Below are 12,030 nucleotides of genomic sequence, written 5' to 3'. Positions count from 1 at the left end.
ATGTTTCTCTTTTATTAGTGTAGACTAGAGGCCTGTTGCATGAAGAGATTCGTGCAATAGGCCTTCCTTTCCCCTGGCTGCTGGCACTGGTTTGCCTCCGGCACCCGGCCCTGGGGCCATGAGGCCTCGCTGCTCCACCGGCCCCGGAAAGTCAGGCCTCGCTGCTCCACCAGCCCTGGAAACGTCAGGCCTTGCTGCTCCGCTGGCCCCGGGGAAGTGAGGTCACACTCCAGTGCTTGGAGCCTACGTATACAAATTAACCGCCATCTTTGTTGGCAGTTAATTTGCATATCGTGCTGATTAGCCAATGGGAGGTGTAGCAAAGGTATGGTCACTTACCATGTTTGTCTATATTAGATTAGATTGCAGAGAGGAAGGTAGTTGGAAAGAGAGATAGAAACATCAATGATGAGAGAGAATAATTGATCTGCTGCCTCCTGCATGACCTCTACTGAGGATCGAGCCTACAACCTATGTATATGCCCTGACTGGAAAATGAAACCATGACCTCTTGGTTCACAGGTTGACACTCAACCATTGAGCCACACTGGCTGGAAGGCCTATTTTATAAGTTGTCTAGATATAATACTTGAATGTGGATTATTTCTTTGTTTTCATTGTGCTTTTCATTCTGTTTGTAAAGTATGTTTATATACTATGATATCTTCCCCAAAATTTAGAAAAAGTATCATTTTATATATGTCATGCTATTATTTTAAGTTCTTTAAGGACAGAGAAAGTCTCAAGAGAGAAGGAAAGTGTCTGTCTGTTATATGTACCAATAAAATACTCACATCGATATCTATGTACTTTATAGAGACTACATGGAAATGAATACATGGATCAGTAGACACTGATTTTCAACTTTGATTTTATTTTCACCTTGGGAGTTATATCAAGTTTGTATATTTCACAGTACTTTCAGTACACGGCTGTTCTTCTTTTCAGTTTCATCTAGCAACTATTAATCTTCTTCTTTTATATGTTAAATCCTTAGAGAAAAAAATATGAATTCTAAGCAGATAATATTACCCCCACAAGTATCTCTATTTGATATATGGATGCTGAGTACACACTCAAGAGTCACTTTAATGCAAATTCTTAGCCAATAATATTACTAGCATCTGCTTCCATGATGCTTTTTGATATAAATTTTAGAATCTAAATATCAACACACTAAGTGTCTGGAGAGTTGGTTGTAAAGGGGAAATTTTATATTCTTTAAACATTCTGTTCAAATAAACATTTATGTCAGCTACTTGGTGAAATTTAACAGTCTGAATAAGAGAGTTCATTCCTGCCATTTCCTCCAGAGGCATTTCCCCAGGTATTACTTTTGATTTAGTAAACATTGTCCTACCACTAATATTTTCTAGCCCTTCTTGTATTTCTGATTGAAATAAAACTTTGAACAGGCTGTAGTGAAGAAAATAAAAGAAAAAAAAAAAAACTCTAAGAGACTAGATGGCCAGGAACTTAATAGACATAACTATTATCAAGTAGTTTCAACAAAAGACAAATTATTAGGCACAAGTGAGATTATAGTTTTCTGAATATCCTTGTATAATGCAAGGTTAAATTCCATTGGAGGGTTAAAATTTATTGATTATGACTTACATCTTAGTGAAGAGATGAATTAAGGATAGTTAGAAAGCTATATGATGATACATTTCCTTCTCACACATCCCCACAAAAAATAAACTTAAATGTAAGTCTCCTAGCTGTCTAAAAATGATTAGGAATGCATTTTATGATTTAAATTGAATCAATAAATATATTTAATAACATCTTAAGGTCATGCACTTTTGACCAAGCTGAAGGATTAACGAATAACATAAATTTTACTCTGAATATACCATTAAAAATCACCTTGTCTAACACTCTCATTTTATTGTGAAGGATACTGAGACTCATACCAAGTGTATTGCTGAAGATCAACTAAGAAAACCTTAAATTAATATCATTTAAGACTTTTAGATTTTGAGACTCTGACATAGATCTCTTTCTCTTCATATATTTTAGCAAAGTATCCTAAGTATAGCAATATTTTTAAGTAAATTTATTCTAATTCTAATATATTTCTTCTGAATGTTTTCTCTAAAAATTTAGAAAACTAAAATTAGCAATGAGGTACAATTACAAATTCTAAATATCTGTGGATATCTTCCATATTTTAAATTAAACATTATGCATCCTTGAAGCGATGTTTTCTGTTTGAATACAATAAAATATTTTTCATAATTAAAAAAGCACTTATTTTTATTTATAATTTGATTGCCAGTATCATTGCCTGTAAATTACACATAGATTCAAGAAAGAATTTCCAATTTACTAGTGTGAGTCCTATTATAATTCATTTTAGGTTATAATATATGATTATGTAATTTATAGAAAAATAATATTCAAATATGGAATTGGAGACTAAAGATGACATAGTAACAGATCTACATAAAGAAAAGAAAATTGTACCACTATTGAAATTTAGTGATAATAAAAACAACGTGTTGTAGAAACATTTTTCTGATAAACAGTTGTAAAGTTGCCATAAAAAAAAAGTCTATCTATAAAAAGAAAATCTATAGAAATTCTAAGGGAAAATAAAAATATATCCTTGAACTTCAAAAAAATATTGAGTGATTCTTTTCTGTGTTTTAGCACTTGGATTATTTTTCCAAGAAAGCAGAATGAAATTAAAGATTGAGAGCAAGAAGATCAGGGAATTCAGATGAAATCAAAAAGAGAGTCATTACAGAGGATTTCTGAAAGGTCTCTTTATAATTACATTGCTTTGGAGAAAAGAAATTGAGAGTTCATTGATCTAATATATCTTCATTTAGACTGCACACTGTAAGTGAAAGAAACAGACATAGACATCTATTTATTAGAAAGTGCTAAGTAACAGAAGACTATTTTAATATCTAGTGTTGTTAAATTTTGCTGTATTAACATTATAGAAGAGTTTCATTGAGTAAAAAGCAAGACTTCACTTGTGACTTGGTAGTCTCAGAAGTAAATAAACTCATGTGAAGTCAGCCCCTATTTCTGTATAACAGTCCTAAGTGTTTGCCTAAGCCTCATGCTTATAGATGAGATCCAATGCCTGATGGATAGTACATTCTGTTTTAGTGTTGTACTTGAGAATAATCCTATATAATAAAAGGCTAATATGCAAATTGTCCCTATGGGCTGGAGTTCAACCAATCAGGAGTTAGACGTGTGCTGACCACCAGGGGGTGGTGCAGAACATGGCGGGCATTGGCGACGGGGCAGGTGCCGGAACCCGGTCCATCCTTGCTGCTTGACACAGTCGCTGCAGGGAAGAAACATCTGCACAGCGTATGTTTCAAGGGACCTGGTGTATATGGCATACTGTTCTTAATATGTTTGCTCCCCTTCTTAGCGCTATGTGTTTTAACCAAGGTCACCTCTCCAAGAAAGGTTGTTTCCCCAGGTGGGGATTTTTCTCTGGAGTTAGGGCTTAACAGGACTAAGGAAGGAAATAAATCAGTAAAACCCCTTAACTAAGTGCCAGGCGGGTAGTTAATCACCTTAACTACAATCATGCTTAAGCTGCATAATCTTTGCTTAGGATAATCTCCTTCAGTTACTTCCTTGTAGCTTAACAGAAGAGTAGAGTAGTGACCTTGGAATGGAGATAACAAAAGCCCTAACCTTTGGAATAGAATGTATAGGATTAAAATCAAATGGTATAAATACAGATAAAAAAGAGAACCTGGCTAGGCTGCTGATCAATTGAACGCTGTCCCCGTGTCATTCCTTCTTCACTGACTCCGTCCACACCTTTGGGAACCCTTGGACCTGCTGGGGCTGGACCCCAACAGGCAGGCAGCTGGGAGAATGAAGGCCCCCAGCAGGCAGCCGCCAGGGACCCTACCCGTGCATGATTTTTATGCACTGGGCCTCTAGTTTAACTATATTTGTCCAGCATAAGAATCTACATTAAACGACATTGTAGAACATAAGCAACTCTTTAATGAAGATAATACCATTGTTTCCTATTTATTTGTTTTGTCCCTTGTCTGTGTGTTTCATTGCTGTTGTTTTGCCTCCTAGTTCTGAAGGTGAGCACCTGATAATAAAACAAATATCTTACTTCCTTGAGAGCAAGTGTAGAAGAAATAAAGTGATGGACAACTTAAAATAATACATCTTTTTTTTGGTATGCATACCTTTTACAAGTCTCTGCTTTCACAACACATTTAGTGGGGGGTTTTGTTTTGTTTTGTATTGTTTTAATCCTCATCTGAGCATATACTTTTCATTGACTTTAGAGAGAGGGAGAGAAGAGAGAGAGAGAATCATCAATGTGAGAGAGAAGCATCGATGGGTTGCCTCCTGTCTGCATCCTGACCAGGGATCAAACCTGCAACCCAGGTATACGCCCTGACTGGGAATTGAGCCTGCCACTTTTAGGTGTACAGGATGACACTCTAAACAACTGAGCCAACTGGCCAGGACAGACATTTAGTATTTCTCCAGTTATATATGGATATTGGTTCTGAGGACTAGACCATCCCATGGATTGAGCATCAGACCTATGACTTACTCTGTCCTAAGAATCCTGAAATAAGTCAAGGTGAAATGTCTGGAGCATTCTTCCTAAATATCCACCACAAAGGACACTTGTGGCCACTAATCCATTCATAATTGAGCGTAAGAGTATATATCCTGCCTGGGACATAGGTCCTGTGATGGCTGCATGCAGAAAACTTCCTCGGGATCTCAAACAGCTTCAACACTGGCTTCTAGAAACAGAGTATATTACCCACCTCTAGAGATAAATATATTTTAGGTGAAAACAAACAAAGAATCCTATCCTTATTCTACCAACTAACTTAGATGAGCAGACTTAGGAGTAAAATACTTCAGATGCAGTGGTTTTTTTTTTTTCAAAAAAGGAACTCTGGCTTACAGTTTCTATTTGTCATCATTATTGCACCAGAATTAAGCACAGTGATAATAATTTAAAAAATATCAAAAAGGTGTTTTGAGGACCAAGGCAGAGTAGAAATTATTAGGTTGGTGACAAAAATGAAAGAATTACACAATATGATGACATGGCATACAGATGCCATGCAAGTTTCTGACAGCAAGCTTCCTATTATGTATACATTGTACATCCTACTCTGGTTATCTCTCTTTATAGTTCTACAAGTTATTTAAATTTTCTGCTCTATTGCTATATGTGTGCTAAAATTGCTATAGCATAAGTCAATAAATAAAATGACACTAAAGGGTTCAAATCCCTGAATAGCTTTAGCATGAGAGTTAATAACTATGAAAGATTAGAATATAGGCCTTATATATAGGATAATGTGTATTTTTCAATATATGTTCATTTTATTTTTCTAACTCTGTTCCATACATGTCTTCTTCCCAAATTTTCCCTGATTAACTGCCTCCTTCCTTCTGAATGTTTACTAAATAGTAACAGTGACAAAAGTTTCACACGATTTTCTTATGAACTCACAAATAAACTATCCATGTATATCTCTTTGCTTGGAATGGTCTACAGTGAAAAAAATACCTGCCAGGTTGAAGTAAGAATGTCAGTGAATTCATTTGAGAGAGTAGGGAGGGAGGCTGTTGAATCAAGTTTTTTTTCCGAAGGTATAAAAACTTGTCAATCTACCATAGAAGTAGCCCAGCCATCTGAAAGATCAATGGAATATAGAACTTCCTCTAAACTGCCACGGAGACTCAAACCGTGGTGACTGTATAGTTTGCATTCACCCAAAGTTAACAATACAAAGCCTTCTTGGCTTTAAAGTGGTCCCCTATTGTCAATGACACAAAATAATATTTCCCCCCATATATCTGGCATCTTATAGAAAATTAAAACTCAGTGGTCATAAAGGGGGAAAACACATCATATTTCAAGGAAAGAATGTCTGGAGAGAATTGGCTTTATTGCAAGGTTAATGTTTTCCTACTATCACATATGCTAAATTTCAAAGACAGAATGAAGATTAAATAGTACTTTTGAGGAAACAATATGCAACACCTGTTTGGCCAAGAGTTCTATAGTGAACTCTTTCAACAAAGAGCCATACTTCATTCATAATGCAGATAGATTACTGGTCATGCCAGTTCCACATGACTACCTCTGGCAATTCTGGCCAAATCCACACTGGTTTCCTGATTATATGCAAATGTATTTGTTATTAATTATCTTATTATAAAATATTAAATATGGATTGCAATTTATCCTGAATTACTGTAGATTAAGACTCCTGATATTGACTCCATTTGTTTTTGCATTACTTCATTTTTTATCGTTGACAGTATTACAGATGTCCCCCATTTCTACCTCTTTGCCCCAGTCTTTAATTTTTCCTTGTTAATTTTTGCCATCTTCAATTGCTAAGAACTTTCTTTCAGTTATTTTTTAAAACCTGTTATATTCCATAGGATGGTATTCTAATTGGTTATACATTTTCTTATAACACATACATAAATTCTTTTCTTTTATGCAGTTGTGCTATAGTTATTAGACTCTTTTCCTCTTACTCTGATATGTTCTGTGTAATCCTGTCAGATGGTATCTTTTCTTTTACCTTTATAGACCTTCTAGGCCTTATTAATAGCAATATTGCTTCATCTCTGGAAATTAAATTTATATGGTCAACATAATTGCCTACTATTTTCCTGATTCATGTATTTATTTCTCATTCATTCAACAACCACAATATCCACCATGATGTAATGTGAGGCTCCTAAGATGAGTCAGATGTGGACGTTGTTCCTAATGCCATATTATTATTTCCATCCCACTCCACATCTACCTTCACTTGGACTATCAGTAGTTTTAGGAATTACTTTCATGTTCTTTCTTTCCTTCTGCCTTTCCCAAGGACACTGCTTGATGTTTTCTCTATGTTTATTCACAGTTAATAATGACACATGTTTACCAAACACAATGTATGTGATCAATAATTATGCTTTTCACACAATTTCTTTATCTAGTTTCATAATAAATATAAGATAAATTAAATCTGCCCTGTTTCATAGATAGAAAAACAATAATTTAGACATATAAAGTGAGGCCACACAAGAGAGTAAAAAAGCAAATCCAGGACTCATATATGTCATTAAACAAGTCTAAAATTCACAGCTTCCTTATCGGCTGTCTACTGAAAACTTATTAGATGCCCCCATATTCATCTTATTACTAGTAAATATGTCATTCACACCTATTTATTGTTTCATGCATTTTAATTTACATCCTGTTTAGATGTACAAAGTCTTACTACTTATCTGTACCCAGCACAATCTAGCTTAGATCTTAATAAATAATATTTCCATTAAATATTTATATTGTCATGAATTAAACAGTTTTCTTTTTAAAGTAAAATATAGTAATTCTAAATCTATGCAGTATGTAGTCCAATTTTCTTCTTTTACCTCAATAATTCAGTGGTGCATTAATTAAACACAGTTTTATGATTTTGGGTCTTACAAACAGGAAATCTGTATGTAAGAATTGATGAGTTTGAAAATAGAATCTGTAAGTGTTTTACATGATTCACTCAATATTCTAACTAAAAAGATATTTAGGTAAACGAAATAATGAATTCACTCGTTTTGCTAAGTAATAAAAGTAAATGTGGTCTCCTCTGATAGACAAGAATAGCAGCTATTTTCTAATGGATCAATTTCTTTATTACAGAAAAAAAGCTATTAGTAAGTCATCTAAAAACAATACATTTATTTGGACTTAGCAAAATAATCAGTGCAAGAATCAATAGTTAATGACAATATAATACCGAATTACCATTTATTATATACATTTGATTATGAGTAAACTTTATAGAACCAAGCAAGCCAAATAGCCACCACAGAACTCTTTTTGTTCAACTGGAATAATAGGGTTGAGCTAAATTCTTAATCTTTTTTGTTCCAAATATCTGTTCCTTGCATAAAGGAAAAAAAAATAAGAACTAGTTTTTGTTTGAGGTTGAGGTAACAAATTATCAAATTTGTGTTGAATCTGGTGATTTGGTATATATTTATTGTTAATTATATGGGGATTCAACTGGGAAATTGAAGTCAATGTCAAATTAAGGTACCCCTTCCCATACTATTGTGAAATAGAGCCTTCTATGAGAATACCTTATTTATCTTTATAAATCAGTCAACTTTCTTTAGGAACATAAATATGTAAAACCTTGATTTAAAATTTTATCAGTCCAGCTGGTGTGGCTCAGTGTGGACCCATGAACCAAGAGGGCACCCATTAGATTTCTGGTCAGAGCATATGCCCAGGTTGCAGGTTCAATCCCTGGTAGGGGGTGTGCAGGAGGCAGCCGATCAGTGTTTTTCTCTAATCTATGTTTTTATCTCTCTCTCTCTCTTATTCTCTCTCTCTCTCTGAAATAAATAAAAACATATATTTAAAAATGTTATCAATTCCCATTTTGGTATCTAATCTGCAGCCTACATATCCATAAAACATGGATGTTCAAAGGCATATGATTTTAATTTCTGCTTCCACTTTCATTACAAAGAATGACAGCCCCAGCTTTCCCACAAAGAAAACTCCTCAGCTCCTTTCACTCTGATCAGCCTTTAAAATATTTGTGCGATTCATTGTATTGCCATTTCCCAGTTATTGAATCTAAGCACTAGTCCTAAGAGAAAGAGCGTACCTTATATTCAGCTTAGTCACAAATTCAGTTCTCACTTTTGAAATTAAGTTATAATGCAATGTGCAGGTTGTATTTATTCAACATTGCTTCCAATTCACACCTACACAGAGGATTTCTTCTGTGAATTCCAAAGCAATATCCTTACAGTAGCATCCTGGATAAAAATCTGAGCTGGTGCTTCCTAGCCTTCTCATCCAAAAAATAGGATACAATAATCTCATGGGCGGTAGGGAATTGCCCAGTAATGCTTGGCAAGGAAATGCCAAGCAGATGTGAAGGGTAATATTAAAGTGAGTAGAAAAGCTGGATCAAGTGTCAGCACTCCAAAGTTATGAGGCAGACACTACAGAAAGTTTGAATTCAACAGCTGCTGCCAGAGGTGTGGCACAAGAGGAACCTGCGACATTGCACACTCACGTTGTCATGGACCGGTGACCGAGGAATGACAAAGCAGGCTTTGGAGAATTTCTAAAGCACTGACCTTCACTAGTTATTAAAAGAAATGTACAAGCTTCAAAAACACACACATGAGCAACACACACACAAAAAAAGCCTCTTTCAATGTCTTTGCTGCATTTTGAGTTTTCCGTGGTAAAAAAGTGACTCGATTTTTAAAAACATGGAACAGTGAGAAAAATACAAGTATCTGAAGAAAAAAAACCTGCCAGAGTTATCTATGAATATATATCTATTTTAGATTCAGACATATTGTTGTTTAATAACTACTGAGTGTTTTATCATTAAAGCACTAGATCCAATGAATCTCAGAGGGAAGGCAGTGATGGGTGAATGGGACGGAAGTGATCAACCAAAGAACTTGTATGCATGTATGCATAACCCATGGACACAGACAATAGGGTGGTGAAGGCCTGGGGTAGAGGCTGGGGGGTGGACTAGAATGGATCAATCAGGGAAAAAGGAGGACATATTTAATACTTTTAACAATAAAGATTCAAAATAAAAAATAAAAATTTTTTCCTATATTTAGTCATGAAAAAATAACTAAAAGAAAACACTAAAATTGGGACCCTTCCTACTTGTCATTGGACAGAAACAAAACTCCATTTACTGTTCTTTTCATGTACAAGTGCATCCATTCTTTATTTAGCCAAATTTTCCCAGAAAACTTTTTGATCAAAAGTTAGAACCCTGCTTCACCTGAGAGGTAATTCTCTAGTTCTCATTTATTGACTTGATGGTGGCTGACAAAAGTGATGGATGAGACTGAGTAAGAGAACCAAGATTTTGATTTTCTATAAAACTCCAATTTGCACAACAAGGGCCTAGATACATAAAAGAAGGAGTAATTCTGGTGTACACATACACCAAGCAAACTTCTGTGACTGCATATTCTAGAAGTCAATAGTTCATGAAGTCCTGAGGTCCTGATTTATACCTAGGCAAATATTTATTAACTAGGTAAATATTTTAAGAAATGAGACGCTGTGTCATATAGAATTATTAAACTGGAAAAAATAGGTGAGCAAGAAATTTTTGGGATTTAACTCTAAAATGTTATGGAAAATAGCAATAGTGATTCATATAAAAAATTCAATGTCATAGTGTGCTTAGTTTTTTTAACAGTGTGTTGCTTTCCCTAAAGTCGAATTCTTACCCCAGAAATTAACTTAAATTTTAATAATTTAGCAAATGCTCTTTGAGATAAGTTTTCTCCAGGGCCCTTCTTAAGTGTGACTCCGAAGAATAATGGAGAAGAGGAATTTCTTCCTATCCAGTTGTCCCAAATAGCTTCTATTTCTTATATATTTAAGGCCCGTCACCTATGTCGAGGTGTGGGGGTTCCCATATAGGTGCTGCTCCTAAGTGGGACATGCACAGGTGGTCTGGACCATCCGCTTGAGGCTTGTGCCAATACCTTCTGGTCAGACACTTTCACAGAGACAGCACCGAGATGTGAGCCGAGCCGGAGAAATTACACACGGACAAACAGGTAGATGCAAGCACACAGGGGGTTTATTTACCAGTTCCTGATGGGTCTCAGACGCTGGGAAGGATCCACCCGACGATGCTCGCTGATACACACAAAGGGGTAGACGGCACCATTGGCTGCTGGCTCTTTCATCGATCGACAGTTAATTGGGCAGAGTTTCGTGCTGGGAACCAAGACGTGAGCTCACACAGGTCCTCACGCTCTGGTGACAGGAGAGCTATGCGCTGCTGGGTTGATCAGACTGTCTGGTTATATACCCCTCTGTAGATGTGGTCTTCGTTGGTGTGTGTGTTATCAGCGGCTGCCATGTGTGGATCCACCCGGGGTCTCCTAATCTATGGGTGTGTACAGGCTTTGGGGGTTCCCATCAGATAGGTTGTTTACCAGTACTAGTGGGGTTTCAAGGGTGCATTCCTGGGTCTCACACAGTATTCCTATATCTAACATTAGGTACTATAATAATTACTATAACAGTGCACACAGGGTTACATGCTTTAAGTCTTACATTCTAAGGTCCTAACATTAAGTACCATAATGATTACTACAACACCAGTATATCTGAAGTAGTATTTTTCCTCCACAACTAACAAGTGAGTCTAGAAGGTGCTCTTGATCTCTGATAGTCTTATCAGCTACTTGTGTTGTGAAGTGTGATAGTGCAGGGTCAAGTGCAATGGTTCGTCTAGCACTGCTAGAGATGTGGTGTTACCTGCAACAGGGTGCTTCCACAATTGCATTTATTATTTTCCTCAACAGTGTTAGCAAATTAGAAGCTTGATGTTTATTTTAATCTTCATTGGAATATGCTTTCTTCTCAAGGGCAAAAGTGAAGAATCACAAATTCACTTAAAACTGCTTCTGTAGATGAATCCATTAAATGCCTGCCTTGCTATGATATATTTTGGTTTTGTATGGCTATCAGTGTTAAATATTTTCTGTCATTTTCTACATAATTGTTCTGGCTTTCCAACAAGTTCAGGTCATAATAGCCCTTTTATGAAAAGGATGGTATTGTTAACTCGCAGGCATAAATGAATGTTTCACATAGTGATTTATTACTATACCCGAGAATAATTTCTTGAGACTAATTGATTTGTATTAAAAACAGTGTCGATTTTTTTTCTTTGGGCATAAAAGGAAATGATCCACATCTTACAAAAATGTTATCTGCCTAAAAAAAATGTCAAGTTCACACAAGTTTTGCATTTTTTAATTATAATGACCTGAGAGGAAAAACAAATCCACTGTTGAAGCAGAAAAAAATTACAAAATTTAGCATCTAGGACAATCTACAATTAAGTCAGTGAACCAATGCTTTCCATTTTGAACAGCTGTTCCACACCTTTTCCAAGGACTGAACAGGTTTTTGTACCCACTTGATCTATTTATATTGTACTTGAATTGTCTTCA

The 12,030-nt window shown here is 35.6% G+C and overlaps 1 protein-coding gene across 1 annotated transcript in view; it reads right to left on the bottom strand.

The window, feature by feature from the left end:
• Nucleotides 1–12,030, bottom strand: part of GALNTL6 (polypeptide N-acetylgalactosaminyltransferase like 6) — a 944,384-nt gene that overhangs the window by 826,340 nt on the left and 106,014 nt on the right. The window lies entirely within an intron of this gene.

Source organism: Myotis yumanensis, unplaced genomic scaffold (assembly GCF_028538775.1).
Source record: "Myotis yumanensis isolate MYYU_CA2020_CCGP unplaced genomic scaffold, mMyoYum1.0.hap1 SCAF_5, whole genome shotgun sequence".
In the NCBI taxonomy this organism is placed as follows: Eukaryota; Metazoa; Chordata; class Mammalia; order Chiroptera; family Vespertilionidae; genus Myotis; species Myotis yumanensis.
This window is presented reverse-complemented; position numbering and strand designations above follow the sequence as displayed.